General features: G+C 33.5%; 13 non-coding genes across 13 annotated transcripts; 6 read left to right on the top strand and 7 right to left on the bottom strand.

Annotated features, from left to right (window-relative positions):
- Positions 1-4298: 4298 nt before the first annotated feature.
- TRNAQ-UUG (transfer RNA glutamine (anticodon UUG)) lies at positions 4299-4370 on the bottom strand. The gene has a single exon. It is a non-coding gene; the product is annotated as a tRNA-Gln (tRNA).
- Positions 4371-8117: 3747 nt separating this feature from the next.
- Positions 8118-8189, top strand: TRNAQ-CUG (transfer RNA glutamine (anticodon CUG)). Its single transcript has one exon. It is a non-coding gene; the product is annotated as a tRNA-Gln (tRNA).
- A 5392-nt stretch (positions 8190-13581) lies between these two features.
- TRNAQ-CUG (transfer RNA glutamine (anticodon CUG)) lies at positions 13582-13653 on the bottom strand. The gene has a single exon. It is a non-coding gene; the product is annotated as a tRNA-Gln (tRNA).
- A 333-nt stretch (positions 13654-13986) lies between these two features.
- TRNAQ-CUG (transfer RNA glutamine (anticodon CUG)) lies at positions 13987-14058 on the bottom strand. Its single transcript has one exon. It is a non-coding gene; the product is annotated as a tRNA-Gln (tRNA).
- Positions 14059-14213: 155 nt separating this feature from the next.
- TRNAQ-UUG (transfer RNA glutamine (anticodon UUG)) lies at positions 14214-14285 on the bottom strand. The gene has a single exon. It is a non-coding gene; the product is annotated as a tRNA-Gln (tRNA).
- A 294-nt stretch (positions 14286-14579) lies between these two features.
- Positions 14580-14651, top strand: TRNAQ-UUG (transfer RNA glutamine (anticodon UUG)). The gene has a single exon. It is a non-coding gene; the product is annotated as a tRNA-Gln (tRNA).
- A 642-nt stretch (positions 14652-15293) lies between these two features.
- Positions 15294-15365, top strand: TRNAQ-UUG (transfer RNA glutamine (anticodon UUG)). Its single transcript has one exon. It is a non-coding gene; the product is annotated as a tRNA-Gln (tRNA).
- Positions 15366-15560: 195 nt separating this feature from the next.
- TRNAQ-UUG (transfer RNA glutamine (anticodon UUG)) lies at positions 15561-15632 on the bottom strand. The gene has a single exon. It is a non-coding gene; the product is annotated as a tRNA-Gln (tRNA).
- Positions 15633-15800: 168 nt separating this feature from the next.
- Positions 15801-15872, bottom strand: TRNAQ-UUG (transfer RNA glutamine (anticodon UUG)). The gene has a single exon. It is a non-coding gene; the product is annotated as a tRNA-Gln (tRNA).
- Positions 15873-16736: 864 nt separating this feature from the next.
- Positions 16737-16808, top strand: TRNAQ-UUG (transfer RNA glutamine (anticodon UUG)). The gene has a single exon. It is a non-coding gene; the product is annotated as a tRNA-Gln (tRNA).
- Positions 16809-17117: 309 nt separating this feature from the next.
- Positions 17118-17189, top strand: TRNAQ-CUG (transfer RNA glutamine (anticodon CUG)). Its single transcript has one exon. It is a non-coding gene; the product is annotated as a tRNA-Gln (tRNA).
- A 315-nt stretch (positions 17190-17504) lies between these two features.
- Positions 17505-17576, top strand: TRNAQ-UUG (transfer RNA glutamine (anticodon UUG)). The gene has a single exon. It is a non-coding gene; the product is annotated as a tRNA-Gln (tRNA).
- A 279-nt stretch (positions 17577-17855) lies between these two features.
- On the bottom strand, positions 17856-17927 carry TRNAQ-UUG (transfer RNA glutamine (anticodon UUG)). Its single transcript has one exon. It is a non-coding gene; the product is annotated as a tRNA-Gln (tRNA).
- Positions 17928-19048: the final 1121 nt, after the last annotated feature.

Here is a 19048-nt window from a genome sequence, read left to right as displayed (position 1 = left end):
TTGAAAAAAAAAAAAACATTTGGGAATAGCCCCCATATAATGGTACCGTCTCATTTTTAGCCTTTCGACGTTTTTCGGCAAATTTTTTAACGGAACTGTCTGGGATTTGGAATTTGTAGGTTACGGGTTCCTAACCCCTAGCAAAAAAAACCCTATTGAAATTGGTGAGAATCGGTGCCAATTTAGATGTAGCTCCCATGCATATCTTCAACCCCCATATACAGGGTGAAATAAAAAACATTTTACATTTTTTTTTTAATTTTATTGAATGAAAGCAAAATATGTCGGAAATAGCATCAACTTTAAGAAAAAGTTTAGATTTATTCGAATTGGTCACCTTTGCACGAATTATGGCCTTCAAACGGCCAATGAAACCGTCACAAGCTGCCCGAATTTTGCTCTGCGGTATTTTGGCCCATTTCCGGCGAAGCGCTTGCTTGAGGTGATCGACATTTTGGTATTTTTTAGTGCCAACCTTGCTTTCCAAAATACTCCACGCACAATAGTCCAACGGATTGGTATCCTGAGATTTTGATGACAATTGTGCGCTGGAAATGAAGCGAGCAACCTCATTTTGTAACCACTTTTGGGTGGCGCGTGCTGAGTGCGATGGTGCTGAGTCCTGTTGCTGAATGTCCAAGGTCTACGGCCAAAATGTTTGCGCGCCCAAGGCTTTAATGCACCCTCCACCAGGATATTTTCACGATAATATTCGGCATTTATTCTGATACCACGGTCGATTAATACGAGCGGAGAGCGATCAACGGCTGTTATAGCGGCCCACACCATTACCATGAGCTCTGGTGGCCAACGGAAGTTGCACATTTTCAGCTGACCTCTACGGTCTGCATCAGTGTGGCCCGTAACATTTCTATACCCTTCACCATACTCATCGAAATAATAATTGTAGACATAACAATGTATATATATTCTTGATCAGCGTAAAATTTCAGTCCGTTTGTTCAAAGGGAATATGCAAATATGGGAATATAAAATTTTGCACAGATCAGTCTTTTGTCTGCAGGCAGGTCAAGTTCTATGATGGGCTTTATCGGTCCACGATATCGTATAGCCCCATAAAATTGTATCCTCCCATATTCGGTATTTTGATGATTGTAGCCAAATTTCGAAAATCCACAAAAGGAGATCCTTCTGTGAACTTTAACCCCTGGAACAGTATTGTCCATATAGGTCTACGATATTGTATAGCCTCCGTACAACGGTACCCCGATATTAGGTATTTCCATTATTTTAGGGACATTTTTGACCGGAATTGTGGAATTGTCAAATTTCGTATTTAAAGCTCATAATGGGTACTACAGCCTATTAGAAAAAATTACGTATGCAGGTCCACGTCTTCGTATAGCCCACATATAATGTTAATTTTGATGATTTTAGAGACATTATTCGCCGGGATTGTTTCAAATTTTGTATTTGAAGCACGTTATGGGTACTACAGCCTATGCCAGAAAATTGTCTATGCAGGTCCAGGTCTTCGTATATCCCCGATATAACGGTACCTCCCTATGTTCGGTATTTTGATGATTTTAGATAAATTATTCACCGAATTTTTTTACAAGTTTCGTATTTGAATATTGTAATGGATTATGATAAAAGTTGCCTATGAAGGTATTAGTCTTCGTATACACCCCAATATAACGGTTATCTTCGATATTTTTACGATTTTAACAGAATTTTTAATGGATTTTATTTTATTTATTTATTTTTTTTATTTAATTTTTTTTTTTTTTTTTTTTTTTTTTTTTTTGAAAATTCCCGAATGTTGAAGGGTATTCAAAGTTCGGTCCGGCCGAACTTACTACTTTTTTACTTATTTTATTTTTAATAGCCAGGTTATTCTAGTACCTCAACCGAACCCAAAAGTATGTACAAAGTATTTTATACAACGGTTCTGGTCGGTTATAGGAGCCTTGAAAGTCACAGTCCGCTCGATATCTCTGCAATATGATATCTTGGCATTGTAATAGGAACAAAACTATATTCATTAGTTGTCAAATTAGGTCGGCGGTTTGAAATTGCCCACAAACATTACTAGTTACTGCCGTTTTAAGTCATAATTTCCAACCGAATGGGTGTTTCGGGTTCTGGCTTACTGTAACTTTACCAAACGAATTGTTTTCAACATCGGTCAATGCATAAGTCCTACACAGCGGCCAGTATTTTCCAACCAAAATGTCTTTAGTATTTTGGTATACTCCCATAACTATTAGGGTTCATTTTTTATACCCTTCACCATAGTATGGAGGGTATATTAAGTTTGTCATTCCGTTTATAACAATACATTTTAGACCCCACAAAGTATATATATTCTTGATCAGCATAAAATTCTATGTCGATTTAGCTATGTCCGTCCGTCACTCAAGCTTCCGAACGAATTGAAGTAGATTGTTAAAATTTTTCTCAAATGTATATTATGTCTGCGGGACTTTTGGTATTGAAAATGGGTGATGTTGGTCCACGTTTTGGTATAGCCCCCATATAATGTCTCCTCCCGATATTCGGTATTTTAATGATTTTAGCGACATTATTCAACGAAATTGTTTCAAATCTGGTATTTGAAATTCGTAATGGGTACTTACTATGACAGAAAATTGTCTTTGTAAGTCCACGTCTTCATAAATCCCCCATATAACGATACCTCCCGATATTCGGTACCTTGATGTTTTTAGCGACATTATTCACCGGAAATTGTTTCAGATTAGGTATTTGAAGTTCGTAATGAATGCTACAGCCTAAGACAGAAAATTGTCTGTGCGAGTCCACGTCTTCGTATAGCCCCCATATAACTGTACCTCCAGATATTCGGTATTTTGATGATTTTAGCGACATTATTCAACGGAAGTGTTTCAAATTTGGTATTTGAAGTTCGCAATGGATACTACAGCCTATGATAGAAAATTGTCTGTGCAGGTCCACGTCTTCATATAGCCCCCATATAACGGTGGCTCCCTATAATCGGTATTTTGATGATTTTAGCGTCATTTTTCACCGGAGTAGTTTCAAATTACGTCTTTAGAATTCGTAATGGGAACTACAGTCTGTGACAGAAATTTGTCTATGCAGGTCTAGGTCTTTGTATAGACCCCATATATCAGTACCTCCCTATATTCGGTATTTTGACGATTTTAGGTACAATACCCACCGAATTATTTGAGATGTCGTATTTGAGGTTCGTAATGGATGCTACAGCCTGTGACAGAAAATTGTCAGTGCAGGTCCACGTCTTCGTATATACCCAGTATAACTGTACCTCCCTATATTCTATACTTTGATGATTTTAGCTACATTATTCGCGATTATATCAAGTTCCGAATTTGAATTTGGCATTGACTCAATGCCAATGCCTGTGTGGGTCCACGTCGTATAGGCACCAATATAACGGTAATATTCGGTATTTTTAAAATTTTACGAAAGTTTTTTTCAGGATTTTATTTCCAAATTCGTTCCAAATGGTGGAGGGTATTCAAAGTTCGGCACGGCCGAACTTACTGCTTTTTAATTTGTTTTTATTCAAGTTTATCATTAAAGTTGCCTATACAGGTCTACGTCGTCTTATAGGCTCTAATATAAGGACTACATTCGGTATTTTTAAGATTTTAACAGAATTTTTAACGGATTTTATTTTTTTGAAAATTGTCAAAATCGTTCCAAATGGTGGAGGGTATTCAAAGATCGGTCCGGCCGAAATTACAGCTGTTTTACTCGTTTAAGAAGTAAGCTCATCTATAGCTATTTCAGAAAATATTTAAAAATACTTGAAATAAATATTTACCTCAGAAGCTCCTTATCACCTTTTTTCAAGCTCCACAGCACGGATATTGTCGGTATTCTGATTTTAGTTCATCATCTTGCCAATATGTTGTTGTATTCTTAGGCTCTCAATCATTATGATTTCCATTTCTTACTTTTCGATTTGAGCTTATTAAGAATATACGATTCAAAACCCGTTGGGAGTAGATTTCTTTATGTTGTCTGTATTTTAAAAATATCAGTATGATCATCTCTCTAGTAGAACCTATAAGTAGGTACATATTCGATACATGTATTGAGGAAATCGATCTAGGTTTAGAAGATATTAATATTGCCTCGAGATATATATGTATTCCTAACGATCACAAGATCCCGATCTCTTCTTTTATTTGACATTTTCACCAATGGTTTACCTACCTTCTTGAAGGAAATCGACAGATTAAATTCCAAGTACTGACCTATATACACCCGCCCACGCCATCCCGCGCTTCCCCGATGCAAAATTTCGCAACATGCACTGTATTTTAAGGTTCTACCGAGATTTGAACTCGGATCGCTGGATTCAAAGTCCAGAGTGCTAACCATTACACCATAGAACCGGTTATTTTTAAACAAAAGTTTTTTCAAAAAAAATATTACCCCATCCCAAATATGAAAATTCATAACTTTGGGCGTTGATGCAACAATGTACGACATCGGAAAATTCATCGAGAAAATCTTATGTTTATGTTGGAAGTGTTGAAATATACATATGTATATATAAAATTAGCCTACGACCAGGCAATTATATGCTGATTGCAGCTGCTCACATCTATTAAACTAAACAAAAATTCTGTATTTTTCTCGGTGGAGAATTATTTTTAGGCTAATTTCACAGCTTCTCGATTATGATGTTAGACGACGACAGCGTGGGGAGAGCTAATACAATGTGTGAAAAAATGTAAATGATGTGGGCGGGGACACACTAATTGCCTTGCTCTGCGTGAAGAGATTAATCGGTTCTACCAGATTTTTGAAACTAAATGCCAAGGTGGTTTTATGTGTCCCTAAAAAGGGCTAGGCAATAGGCAGACATGAAAATCCTATTCAAGAAGAACTTTTCGGAAAACCGCGCCAAATAAACCATTGCCTAATCTTAATACATTTCCGGATCTTCAAAAGATCATGCAAATATTTCATCAATGTTGCAGGTTTTTTCATCAGTGGTTCCCAACAGGTGTCAAGTAGTTTCTCCATAACTATATCCGTTACAATTGGAAAAGCGGAAGACCCAATTCGTAATCATTTCTTTAAAGTGCACACTTTATATTCGTATTTAAAACATCACATATATATAATGCAGATTTTAAGACTACTAAAAAATTGGCTCTTTGTTATGTTTGTGTATTCAAGTGTTCTATCCCGTTAAAAATAAGAAAGGAATCCAATTTCGCTCTTCGGTTGTAAATTAAATTCTAGTTTTTATTTAAAAACAAGTAAAAAAGTATCGGTCGGTTTTGCCGACATATGTATACCCTCAGCCAATGTTCGATTATTTAAACATATTTTGACTTCTGTTATGAATTTTCACACTCTTGACCATCTAAGGAGTCGATTTTGAAAGAATGATGCAATATTGTCCATTTCATATCAGCCCTAAATAAATATGATATAAGTAGTATTATGAATATATAAGAAAATCGAACATTTATATCCAATTTATGGGATATTATTTAGATATAGCAAGTTGTAAAGAATCGCTGAGTTGTTTCGCAATTCATGACAGATAAAAGTATTGAAAAAAATGTATTTTTTGAACATTTCGAACGTTTGTGGGGGAGGTACAAGGAGGATTGAACCGATATATTCTATCTTAACACCAGACCTTCGGTTAATATAAATATTGGGATGAATGAAATTTGAAGACAATCGGAATGTTACATCATATTTTATGAGAGTTGCAATTATTCAAAATTCTGATAATTTGTGGGGGAGATACCAGAAAGAGTGGACCGATACTGTCCATTCTCGCACCATACCTAGCACTGACGCAAATATTAAGATTTGCAAAGTTGGAGCAAAATCAGATTATCGTTTCTCTTTTGTGCAAAAAATATGTATTTTTTGAAAATTTCGACCATTTGTGGGGGAGGTACCTGAATGTGTGGACCGATATATTCCATCTTAACACCATACCTCGGGTTGATATAAATATTGGTATCTGTGAAATTTGAAGACACTTACATAACATTTTATGAGAGTTGTAATTATTAAAATTTTGACCCTTTGTGGGGGAGGTACCAAAAGGAGTGGACCGATATTGTCCGTTTTCGCACCAGACCTAGCACTGATGCAAATATTAAGATTTGCAAAGTTGGAGCAAAATCAGATCATCGCTTCTCCTTCTGTGCAAAAAATATGTATTTTTTGAAAATTTCGACTATTTGTGGGGGAGGTACCTGAAGGACTGGACCGATATATTCCTTCTTAACACCATACCTTGGGTTTATATAAATATTGGGATGTGTGAAATTTGAAGACAATCGGACTCTTACATCACATTTTATGAGAGTTGTAATTATTCAAAATTTTGACCATTTGTGGGGGAGGTACTTAATGGAGTGGACCGATATTGTCCGTTTTCGCACAAGACCTAGCACTGACGCAAATATTAAGATTTGCAAAGTTGGAGCAAAATCAGATCATCGCTTCTCCTTCTGTGCAAAAAATATGTATTTTTTGAAAATTTCGACTATTTGTGGGGGAGGTACCTGAAGGAGTGGACCGATAAATTCCTTCTTAACACCATACCTTGGGTTTAATGGAGTGGACCGATATTGTCCATTTTCATACCTGACCTAGAACTGACGTAAATATTAGGATGTGCAAAGTTGGAACAAAATCGGATTATCCTTTCACTTTCTGTGCAAAAAATTATTTTTATATTTTGAAAATTTCGACCTTTTGTGAGGGAGGTACCAGAAGGAGTTGACCGATATTGTCCATTTCCGAACTCGATCTAAGTTTGACAAAAATATTACGATGTAATAAGTTTGGACCAAATCGGATACTCCCTTCGAGAGTTATCGTGCGCACCAGCTAGACAGACAGATTGACGGACGGACATCGATAGATCGACTCCAAATATCCTCAAACGGATTTAGTCCTAACTGGGACCTAAAACCGTTATTTCGATGAGTCTAGTTTTGGTCGTATCAAATAAAATATACCTTCTCTAGCCATATGGCTGTGTGTATAAATATGTTGCTTAAGTACTACTAAAACTAACCTAACTTAGCATATTCGCAGCCATGCTATTATTTTTATCTATTCTAATATTGAATGGAGAATATTGCAGGACTGTTTGTCCTTTTATTCAAGTGGTCTTGCATAGCTACTGAGCGCATCCATATCTTTGTGTAAGTGGGTCATAACCTTTCTCATGGGAGAGAAAGAAAACCACATTGGGCCAAGCGAAGCAACTCTTTAGCTTTTTTGAGTCTATTTTCATTCTGATGCGGTGTAAGTTATTGCACTTTTGGAATTTCAATGACTTTACCCCGAGCTTTTTTGGTAGTTTATGGCGCCGTTATAATTGATTTTTTTTTTTTTTTGGAATATTTATTTTTAATTGGTGTTCGATTTTCCCAGCACCTTATCCGCTCTCAAAAGTATGCATGAAGTATTTTGTGTAATCCCACTTGCCCTTATAGATCGTAAAATTAATCAGCAAGTATACTCGGAACAATTGATATCACATTCAAAAAAACCATGTTTCCTTATCCCCATGGTCAAGTTTATTTCTTAACTGCACAGATCCCCTTACAATGTACTTTGAAAAACACGTCAAATTCTTCAAAATCTGTACCACATAATTACATATCTCAAGTGATAGTTGGCTGATAAGCATATCAAACTTATCTTTATTTATATTTTGTAGTTTATAGAATCTTGGTCCTGAAGCCCCGTTCGTTTTTATTCTTTACCTTTGCATTGACGAAAAAAAATTATTTTTGAAAAGCTCAAGGCCATTGTTCTATTTAATTAAATTAATTGGATCTTTATTTAGCCTCTGAGACGTCATCATATACGTCTTCTGGAATGGCATCATTTGGCACAAAGAAATAAAAATAATAAAGTATATAATAGCAGCATTATTTAAGAGCTAAAATAAATTATTATATATAATGGGTTTTACTTTATATTTTCAATATGAAGTAATTAAACTGATTACTCACTTTATTACATATCTGTACATTTCAGTGCGCCAACTTTAAGTACTTTTGGAGCATTTTTTTTTTTTTTTTTTTTGGCAACATGTCTCCAACAATTTCGCATCGATTTTCATAAATTTCGCAATAGGCATCGGTTCTATGGTGTAATGGTTAGCACTCTGGACTCTGAATCCAGCGATCCGAGTTCAAATCTCGGTAGAACCTAGTAACTGGTCATTCAGAATACAATAATATTTTGTTTTTCAAAATGTCTTTTTATGTTAGATGAATATTTGTAGAAGCAACGCACAGTGGTCGCTATCATTGGCCAAAATTGAAAAAATGGAAATCAGATATTTATTGTTCAATGTGTACACATGAACTCTTAAGGGGTTAAGCTTTTTAGGAAACATAATAATCATGGCTTCATTCTTACGGTCCACTTCGAGAATAGCATAAAAAAGAGAAAATGTTGCTATTTTTTCAGTTGGATCAGTGCAAAATACAATTCAAAATGACAAATCTTGGCATAATTATTGAAAAGCAAGGTATTGACTTATTGTTAGAGCAGTAATTTGTGTTTTTAGTAGTTGTGTATGGTATAGGATATGTGCGTATCCTGAGTTGCCTTTAAGATTAATTTTGAAAATAAAATTGGATTTCAGTTAAAGTTGTAATTGTCTTCCCCCTGAATCCTCCAGTGTGATTTTTTCACGCTATTAGTAATAGTCCTAAGATTCTAAAAGTGCTAATTTAACTTTCGGATTTTGTCAGATGTGTGATTCTTCTGAGCCCTGACCTTTTTATAACGGGACAGCGAACGTTACCACACAATAAAAAATCTCTATTATTAAAACCAGTATTTGATTTACTTGAATAATACTGAAATTTACAAACATACATTAATAACTAACTTAATTTAATTTTATATTGAATTGTTATTTTATTTTGTTTACAAAAAATTTGAGAATAATTATATTTGGAATTGACTTGAGAAAAAAAAACTTCTATTTTTGGAGGTACCTTTATAGGGGTTATCTACCTGAAATAATTGGTTATCTTTAAATTTTCAATTTAAAATTTTCCGTTTTAAAAACAACTTCGTTGTTAAAAATGATTATTTTGATCCGACAATTCGGAGATAAATTTGTACACTAACAAAATTTAAGGTTTCATTTTAAAATAAAAACAATATATAAGTTGACACTTTTAAAAATTTTATATAATTTTTTTTAAAAATATTAAAAAAAATTATTAAACACAAATAATAATTTTGGAATTAACATCCTAACCATCTAAGTTGATCCTTTAAACATTAATACAAATTACCACAAGCTGACATACGCAAATAGTTGTAGAATTTTATGCTGACCAGAAACGCATATCCTGCTTTGGGTCCTAAAATATTATGTCTATGAATTACAAACAGAATGACAAACATCACATCCTCTTATTTTCCCTAATATTGACTAAGAACGTACATATAATTTCAGAGAAATCAAGGGATATGAAAATGTCCATTAATTTGGAAGGACAATAAATTTGTCTAACAATATGAAATAAATTTCTATTCCTAACATGTGATTTCGTATGCAAATTTTGTCAAATAGAATTCAATTAAAAAAGATAAATCTTCAAATTTATAATTTTTACAAATTCGGAAATATTTATTCTGAATATGTAGTAAGATATATTTGTGCTCCAATATTTCTTACGGTGTATTCATATAAATATCCGACAGTACCTTCCTCAACGACTGTTCGAACAAAACTAAATATTCTCTCAAAACCAATTTGACAGAAAATTCAAAACAATTTATTTTTTACAGTTGTATTGGTGAACACACAGATATCCCAATGGATACTCTTTGCCTAGCCTTGCTTTAAAGTTTAAACCAAGCCCAACATACCAAATTGACTTGAGAATAATATTTTAATAAGCTTTCAAACATAAGCCTTAAGCTTGAGAAAATCTTGAGAATGTATTGAGAAATGCTTGTTTAACAATTATAGAATAATCGAAAGGGAACCCTTATTCATAAGCTTATTCTTGTAATTGCAGAATAAGCTTACGAAAGTAATATTATATCAAGCTTATTTTTTCAATGGTATAAAATATATATTTTTTTAATTTTTTAATTATTTTACACATTTCACTCATTGATCGCCATCCCAGCTGACGCTGCCTCCTGTTGCATTGATACCTAGATGCGTTCTTTCCCTTGAGCTTCCGCATCTCCTCCACTAATTCTTCACTTCTTTTGAATTCTTGCAACTTTTTGACGCCTCTATTCTGAAATGAGATTGAAATAATATACACTACAGATTCCCAGATTTATTATTCATCATTACCTTAGAGTTTCGTCCTCAAATGGGTCTTAAATTCGCGTGATTTTGATTTTAACCAAAGAAAATATTTTTTTGTCGACAATTTTCACAAAAAAAAATCAAAACAAATTTGTCAAAAAGGACAGATTTGAGAAAAGTTTGTGCAAAAAAGTGTTTCTCTAGCATTGTTGAAGAATTCTTACGATAAACTATTTTCATAATATTATTCTCAAGCTGTATTGTATTTTTGGTATGTTGGGAGGCTAGGCAAAGAGTATCCCTTGGGATATCTGTGTGTTCACCAACACAATTGTAAAAAATAAATTGTTTTGAATTTTCTGTCAAAATGGTTTTATGAGAATATTTAGTTTTGTTCAAGCAGTCGATGTGGAAGGTGCTGTCGGATATTTTTATGAATACACAGTAAGAAATATTGGAGAACAAATATATCTTACTACATATTTGGAACAAATATTTCCGAAATTGTAAAAATTACAACTTTTTAGATTTATCTTTTTTGATTGAATTCTATTTGACAACATTTGCATACGAATTCACATATTAGGAATAGAAATTCATTTCATATTGTTAGACAAATTTATTGTCCTTCCAAATTAATGGACATTTCCATATCCCTTGATTTCTCTGAAACAATATGTACGTTCTTAGTCAATATTAGGAAAAAAACAGAAACATCATTCTGTTTGTAATTCATAGAAATAATATTTTAGGACCCAATGCAGGATATGAGTTTCTAATCAGCATACAATTCTACGACTATTTGCCTCTGATAATCGGTATTAATTTTTAAAGGGTCAACTTAGATGATTAGGATTTTAGGTCCAGAATGTCAACTTATAAATATTATTTATTTTAAATGAATCATAATTGACCGTGCAAAAACTGTGCAAATATATCTCCGAATTGTCTGATCAAAATATTAATTTTTACCAACGAAGTTTTTTGAAAACAGAAAATTTTAAATTGAAAATTTAAAGATACCAATTATTTCTCACTCTGTAAAGAGACACAAAAAAACACTTTCAATATTTTGTTATTTCAAAACACATACAATCACAAAAAAATTCTTAGGCTCTCTGCCTAGCCCTGCTTTAAACCATATATTGAAAATTCTTTTTTTCCTTTTCAGTTGACCCCGTTTGAAATTTACTTTCCTAGTGATTGGAAAACATTCAATTCAATTTGAAAAGCAAGATCCTAATCTCTATGAATTCTATTCGAAATATTTTACAAAAATTTATTAAATCTCTACGAAGTCCATGCTAATTACTTAAAATAGTGTATTGCTTATTTTTTACTTTCCTTTTCAGCTAACACTAAAGCGACCAGATGATATTGAGAGTTCAGATCCCTAGCCATGTATAGTGCTATCATGACTGCATATGAAATGTATGTTACATAAATATTGAGAGATGATTGAAATTAGGTTTCGATCGTTAAAATATCTTACATTCCTTTACAGCTGACCCCAGTGGAATTGTTTTAGATGGCTGCAAAACATTCAACACGCTTTAGTTTTAAGGTCCCAATCCCTAGGAATTCTAGTCGAAATATTTCACAAAAATGTTATTAAATTAAGCTTAAAATCGTCAAAATTTAGTACTTTCAGCTGACGCCACTGGAATTATTTCTAAATGTTTAATCAAAATTTCAAAGCGCCCCGATGGAATGTTTCTTTTTAGCTGACATCAGTGGAATCTTGTTCATGATGACTGCAAACATCTAATTCGTTTTCGAAAAAATCTCTTTGAATGTTATTACAAATATTTTACCAAAATTTCAAAATCAATAGCAGAGATATAGAACACTTAGCAAGCAAACTTCCTTGAAGTCCAAATATGGGTGCATATTTTTAGAAATTTTATTCGAAAAGTGCTACTGAATTTTAAATTTCTAGAAATTGTATTCGCAATGTGCCACTGAAATTTTATAAAGGACTCTGCTTGATCGGTTGTTTTCTGGTATATTTTTCAAGCTAATTCAATTTACAAAATAAAATCCTAATCTCTATGAATTCTATTCGAATATTTGACCTAAACGTAAACATAGATACGGAACGCTTGCCAAGTAAAGTCCCCTGAAATTCAAATATTTCTTGAAATTTTACTCGAAATGGTCCACAGACAGGCTCTGTTTGATCGAGAGTCCCTTATGAGAGTCCACTGTATAACGAATGTAAGTAAAATAAATATTTATTACTTTATTTTTGAGGCGACCCCAGTTGAATTTATTTTTTTTTTTCGAGTCTCATCTACTTTTCATAAAGGCTCTTTTTCATGGAGGGTCAATTATGACTGCATATGGAATGTATGTAAAATAAATATTATATGCAACTTATATATTCATTATTTTTTAAACGACCATGAGTGAAAGAAATACTGTTTGTAGATTCCCATCGAAATTTCTTAACGGATCTGTTTCATGGTGGGTCCATTATGACTGCATATGGAATGTAAGTAAAATAAATATAATATAAAACTTATATATTAATAATTTTCTAATTTATTTTCAGGCGACCCCAGTGGAATTTATTTACCTAAGATCCTAATCTCTATGAATTCTATTCGAAAAAGCACACAATTCACTTTCTGAAATGAGATATTAATCTCTGTAGATTCCATTGGAAAAAACGATTTGGTTTTTAAAAAAAGATCCTAATCTCTATGAATTCTATTCGAAATATTTCACCAAAAAATTAATTTAGGCCGCTGCTATAGGAAGTGCTGACCAAGCAAAGTTCCATAATGAAAAGAAAAAGGTAAGTGAAAGAAATATTGTTTGTAGGGTTTCATCGACCTTTCTTAAAGACTGTTTGGAATGTAAGTAAAATCAATATAATATGGAACTTATATATTAATAACTTCCAACTTTATTTTTAGGTGTCCCTAGTGAAATTTATTTTCCTAAGATCTTAATCTCTATGAATTCTATTAGAAAAAAACACAATATTCACTTTCTAAAATGAGATTCAAGCTCTGTAGCTTATATTAAAAAAATAAGATTCGCTTTTTAAAATAAGATGCTAATCTCTAGGAATTCTATTCGAAATATTTTACCAAAAAATTAAATTTCGCGCTCTTTAGTCCAGAATGCTCACCAAGCAAATTTTCATTACTAAACAGAGGATGTAATGGAAATAAATAAAATGTATAGTTTATTCTCATGTATAGATTATTATAATTTTAGCACTGCCAACATTTATAACATTCTTCTTGTAGATATCTGCATAATCCATATAAATCCAATTCTCTCTCAAAAAAGGATCCTAAAGGTTCCACCGAGATTTGAACTCGGATCGCTGGATTCAGAGTCCAGAGTGCTAACCATTACACCATGGAACCACTTGATAACCTTGGGATGCTGATTTTCTGTTAACGTGTTTAACATGTTTAAGCCATGCTACAATAAAACGTTTAAACCTGGTTTTGTGTGCCTGTGTGTGTATTGTATGTGACCTACCTAACTACCCACCACAATATCATGGTAAGGGTGGTTGATGGTAAACTTAGTTCTAACAGTGTGGCACACACAAAATCTTGTTTATTGTGGAGTAATGCAGGTAAAAAATGTTTGAAAAACTGTAAAATAGAAAGTAGTTCTCATCATTAATTCAGCCATTGAATTGAAATATACAACTCTCACAAATTGTGAAAGAAGTAAAAGAATTGTTTTCCAGGTTCTACCGAGATTTGAACTCGGATCGCTGGATTCAGAGTCCAGAGTGCTAACCATTACACCATAGAACCTTGTTGGTTTCGAGGACGAAAAATACTCAACAAAAATTTAGGGAAGATTTGCAAAGAAATCTAAAAATAATTAATTCTTTTGGGTATTTTACAGTTTCCGGTCACTTATTATTCGTTGTTAATTTCTGAAGGTGTCGGTTAAAAAAATCTTTTTCAGGTTCTACCGAGATTTGAACTCGGATCGCTGGATTCAAAGTCCAGAGTGCTAACCATTACACCATAGAACCGTATACACGTCGCGGGTGACGAAGTTTTTTCTAAAAAATGTTAACCCATTAAAATCTACAAAAATCGAAAGCAATATTTTCAAAAGTTTTTATGGATTTTATTTCCGTTGCAAATGGAGAACATCAATACATATTGCAGAACTCTCCAATACTCCAAAGCCTTGAAAATAATTTACAGTGGAAAATTTCTTCAAAGCCCTGGCAGGGTCTAGTTTATTTCGTTTTATCCAGGTATTTTCTGAATTCCAAGGTCCTTTTTAGAAAAAAATTGAAGGATTTTTTAAATAAATTACCGGTTCTATGGTGTAATGGTTAGCACTCTGGACTTTGAATCCAGCGATCCGAGTTCAAATCTCGGTAGAACCTTGAAACAGGTCTTTGCAGTAATGATCTATTTTCGCTTAGCAACTGTATGATATGAAGATTGGTCTTTCGTTATAAAGAAGAAGTCCTGGGGAGGCATGTGCCGAAATTTGAAAATTCCATGTAATTTTGGGAAAATGCTAGGAGATCCTATGAAACTTTCATATCACAAAAAGCAAACTTGATGAAAAATTGTAAAGGTTATTATAGAGAAACATTGAACCGACCCATTTTAATTTTAGGGGGAATAAATCCACAATATTTAAAAAAGTTCCTTCAAATTATTATCAGGTGTTTAAAAGTTCATAAGGACACTTTGTGGAACACCTTTATAAATTTTGTTTAATTTTGTAAAAATTTCGATCCTACATTTCCATAGAACATGAATTGAGCCCTAGGAATAAATATTCCTAACTTAGTATTTAAAAATTATGATGAGGGATATATTTCCAAAAATAGGGAAAATAAATGTAGAACGTATGGGACAGCGCTTTCGCTGGAAAATCCAAGTAACTCTTCCAACAAAAACTGTTAAGGCTGAATATGGACTCAATCCAAAATCGAATCAGTTTCGAGAATAATCAAAACAAGTATTTCCCGATATCGTATTTCAAAATCGTACTTATTTTACTCCCCTCACCGTACGGTTCTATGGTGTAATGGTTAGCACTCTGGACTTTGAATCCAGCGATCCGAGTTCAAATCTCGGTAGAACCTGGAAAAAGCAATATTTTTCCTGGAACTTACTCCTTAGACTAGAACATTTATAAACAAATCTTTAAAAATCTATTATTAATGGAGTCGTTCGAAATTTACAGAATTTTCAGATACGGTAAGACTGCATTCATATTTCATCTATTTGAAAATTCACCACCAAAAAATAGAGTTTTGGATACTTGTGTCTCTGTTTCAAGGTTCTACCGAGATTTGAACTCGGATCGCTGGATTCAAAGTCCAGAGTGCTAACCATTACACCATAGAACCGATGGGAGATAGTTAATATTCGGCACTTTTAAAAATTGTAGCAACTCACGAAATCCTTCAGTTTTCTGGATTTAATGTCTACCACATCACAGTTGACTATAAATTGTTCAAACCATAAATAAAAATTCTGTCAATTGAAAATAAGTTATGAACTGTATTCCTGTTTCAAGGTTCTACCGAGATTTGAACTCGGATCGCTGGATTCAAAGTCCAGAGTGCTAACCATTACACCATAGAACCATGTGATAATACTATAAACTAAGGCCTCACTGACACTGTAGCTAGACATCTTCAATGCATATAATTCTCATTAACTTGGGCAAATCGGAAATATATGTGCAAACCCCTAGGAATCCATGGAAACCCCTAGGAATCCATGGAAACCCCTAGGAAGTCGAGAAAAAGTCAAAGAAGTATTATAAAGGCCTTCTAATTACTGGGCAGCAAAATCGATTATAGCCAATAAGTATGAAATCAATCTTCTATGAGTAAAGGTATATCACTTTTTTAAACCAGAACAAAATCCGCTTCATTTCTCAGTTGTGCTGCAAGCTTTTTTTACTGGCTTAAATTATCGGTTGGGTTTTTCGGTAAAAGAATAAGGAGCTTAGGGCGAACAAATATAAAATATGAGCCGAAAATCGACCAAAAACTTCTTGAATTCTTTACAAAGCAGCCTGCCGAAAATTTAAGGTAGAAAATAAGCCATAAGTGTATCTACATAACAATCACCCTTCATGAGGTCTAATATTTATTTTGTGTAGAATCCGAAGATATTTTTACCCGAAGTTTCGAAAATTTCGATTTCGAAAAAACTGCATGAACTCTATTCGAAAAAGGTATACGTTTTAAAAAATATGATTCTAATCCCTATGACTTATATTCGAAAAAATATACGACCTAAATCCAGCGATCCCAGTTTAAATTCAGATAGAACCTGAAAATAGCCGCGGCGACACTCAGAAATTTTAGAAATTATTAAAAATGTAAAAGAAAAATTGGCCGGAAGCTGTAAGTTCTCAAAAGAATTGAGTTTATTTTTCGATTCCTATTCTGGCCGTCCCTCGATTTTTGTTGAGTATTTTCTAGCCTCGGAACCAATACGGTTCTATGGTGTAATGGTTAGCACTCTGGACTTTGAATCCAGCGATCCGAGTTCAAATCTCGGTAGAACCTTAACGACTTATTTTTGAAATCACCAATGACGAATATAGCTCGATTCGTTTTAAGAAATAAAATCCTAATCCCTAGGAGTTCTATTCGAAAAAATATATGACTTGTATCCAGCGATACTAGCTTAAATCCAAATAGAACCTGAAAATAGTTGCGACGGCCTTTAGAAATTTTAGCAATGGTCAAAAAATAAAATAGCAATTGTATGGTAGCTGTAACTTCTCACAAATTAACTTCCCTTTTATTTTTCGATTTCTGATTCTGGTGGTCCCTAAATTTTTGTTGAGAATTTTTGAGCCTCGCAGCCAATACGGTTCTATGGTGTAATGGTTAGCACTCTGGACTCTGAATCCAGCGATCCGAGTTCAAATCTCGGTAGAACCTTAACTGCTTATTTTTGAAATCACCAATGGTGAGTATAGTTCGAATCGTATTATGATATAAGATCCTAAACTCTATGAATTCTATTCGAAAAGAAACATAAGACCTAAATCCAGCGATTCGAGTTTAAATCCAGGTATAACCAAAACCAATTTTTCTTAAGCTATGACCTTCAGAAATTTTAAAAATTAGTAAAGAAGTTAAAGAAAAACTGACCGGAAGCTGTAAGTTGTCAAAAAGGATTGAGTTTATTTTTAGATTCCCATTCTTGTCGCCCCTAAATTTTTGATGAGTACTTTTTAGCCACGGAACCAACACGGTTCTATGGTGTAATGGTTAGCACTCTGGACTTTGAATCCAGCGATCCGAGTTCAAATCTCGGTAGAACCTTCATTTGTTATTTTGAACTTCACCAATGACTAATGTAGCTCTTCAAATTTCAAGGGCTCTTGAGATATTGGGTAAAACAAATCTAGGCATAAGTGACCATATTGTGGTCAACAAATATTCCGATAGAGTTCATAGCACCATGTATCACTAGAGACTATATTGAAAGATTATTATTATTAAAAATAATGGTCTCCAACTCGAGGAATGGAAGGAAAGGGGTCGAAAAGGTTAACCGTAACTGATATATTTTAAAACCTGTACGGATCATAAAATGTGTCTAGGTTCTACCGAGATTTGAACTCGGATCGCTGGATTCAAAGTCCAGAGTGCTAACCATTCCACCATAGAACCGGATATTGAAACAATTTAGTCGGTTTTTGTTTGACCTGAACGATTTGAAGTGGAATATATATTTATTAGTTTTTAGAAATCTTTTTCGGAAAACTCGTCGAAATGGCCTCTACTTTAGGAAATTTCATCGAAATGGACTATCTATAGGAAATTTCATCGAAATGAACTCTCTATGGGAAATTTCGTCGAAATTGATTCTCTACAGGAAATTTCGTCAAAATTGACTATCTATAGGAAATTTCGTCGAAATTGACTCTCTATAGGAAATTTCGTCGAAATTGACTATCTCTAGGAAAACTCGTAGAAATTGACTCTCTATAGGAAATTTCGTCGAAATTGACTATCTATAGGTAATTTCGTCGAAATTGACTATCTATAGGAAATTTCGTCGAAATTGACTATCTATAGAAAATTTCGTCGAAATTGTCTCTCTATAGGAAATTTCATCGAAATTGACTCTCTATAGAAAATTTCGTCGAAATTGACGGTCTATAGTAAATTTCGTCGAAATTGTCTCTCTATAGGAAATTTCGTCGAAATTGACTCTCCATAGGAAATTTCGTCGAAATTGACTCTCCATAGGAAATTTCGTCGAAATTGACTCTCCATAGGAAATTTCGTCGAAATTGACTACCCTATAGTAAATTTCATCGAAATTGACTACCCTATAGGAAATTTCGTCGAAATTGACTACCCTATAGGAAATTTCGTCGAAAGTGACTACCCTATAGGAAATTTCGTCGAAATTGACTACCCTATAGGAAATTTCGTCGAAATTGACTACCCTATAGGAAATTTCGTCGAAATTGATTCTCTATAGGAAATTTCGTCGAAACTGACTCTCTATCCGAAATTTCGTCGAAATTGACTCTCTGTAGGAAATTTCGTCGAAATTGACTCTCTATTGGAAATTTCGTCGAAATTGACTAACTATAGGAAATTTCGTCGAAATTGACTATCTATAGGAAATTTCGTCGAAATTTACTCTCTATAGGAAATTTCGTCGAAATTGAATTTCTATAGGAAATTTCGTCAAAATTGACTATCCTACAGGAAATTTCGTCGAAATTGACTATCTATAGGAAATTTCGTCGAAATTGGCTCTCCATAGGAAATTTCGT

Source organism: Musca domestica, unplaced genomic scaffold, assembly GCF_030504385.1.
Source record: "Musca domestica strain aabys unplaced genomic scaffold, Musca_domestica.polishedcontigs.V.1.1 62, whole genome shotgun sequence".
In the NCBI taxonomy this organism is placed as follows: Eukaryota; Metazoa; Arthropoda; class Insecta; order Diptera; family Muscidae; genus Musca; species Musca domestica.
The sequence above is the reverse complement of the archived record's forward strand: the minus strand, read 5'-3'. Positions and strand labels throughout refer to the sequence as shown.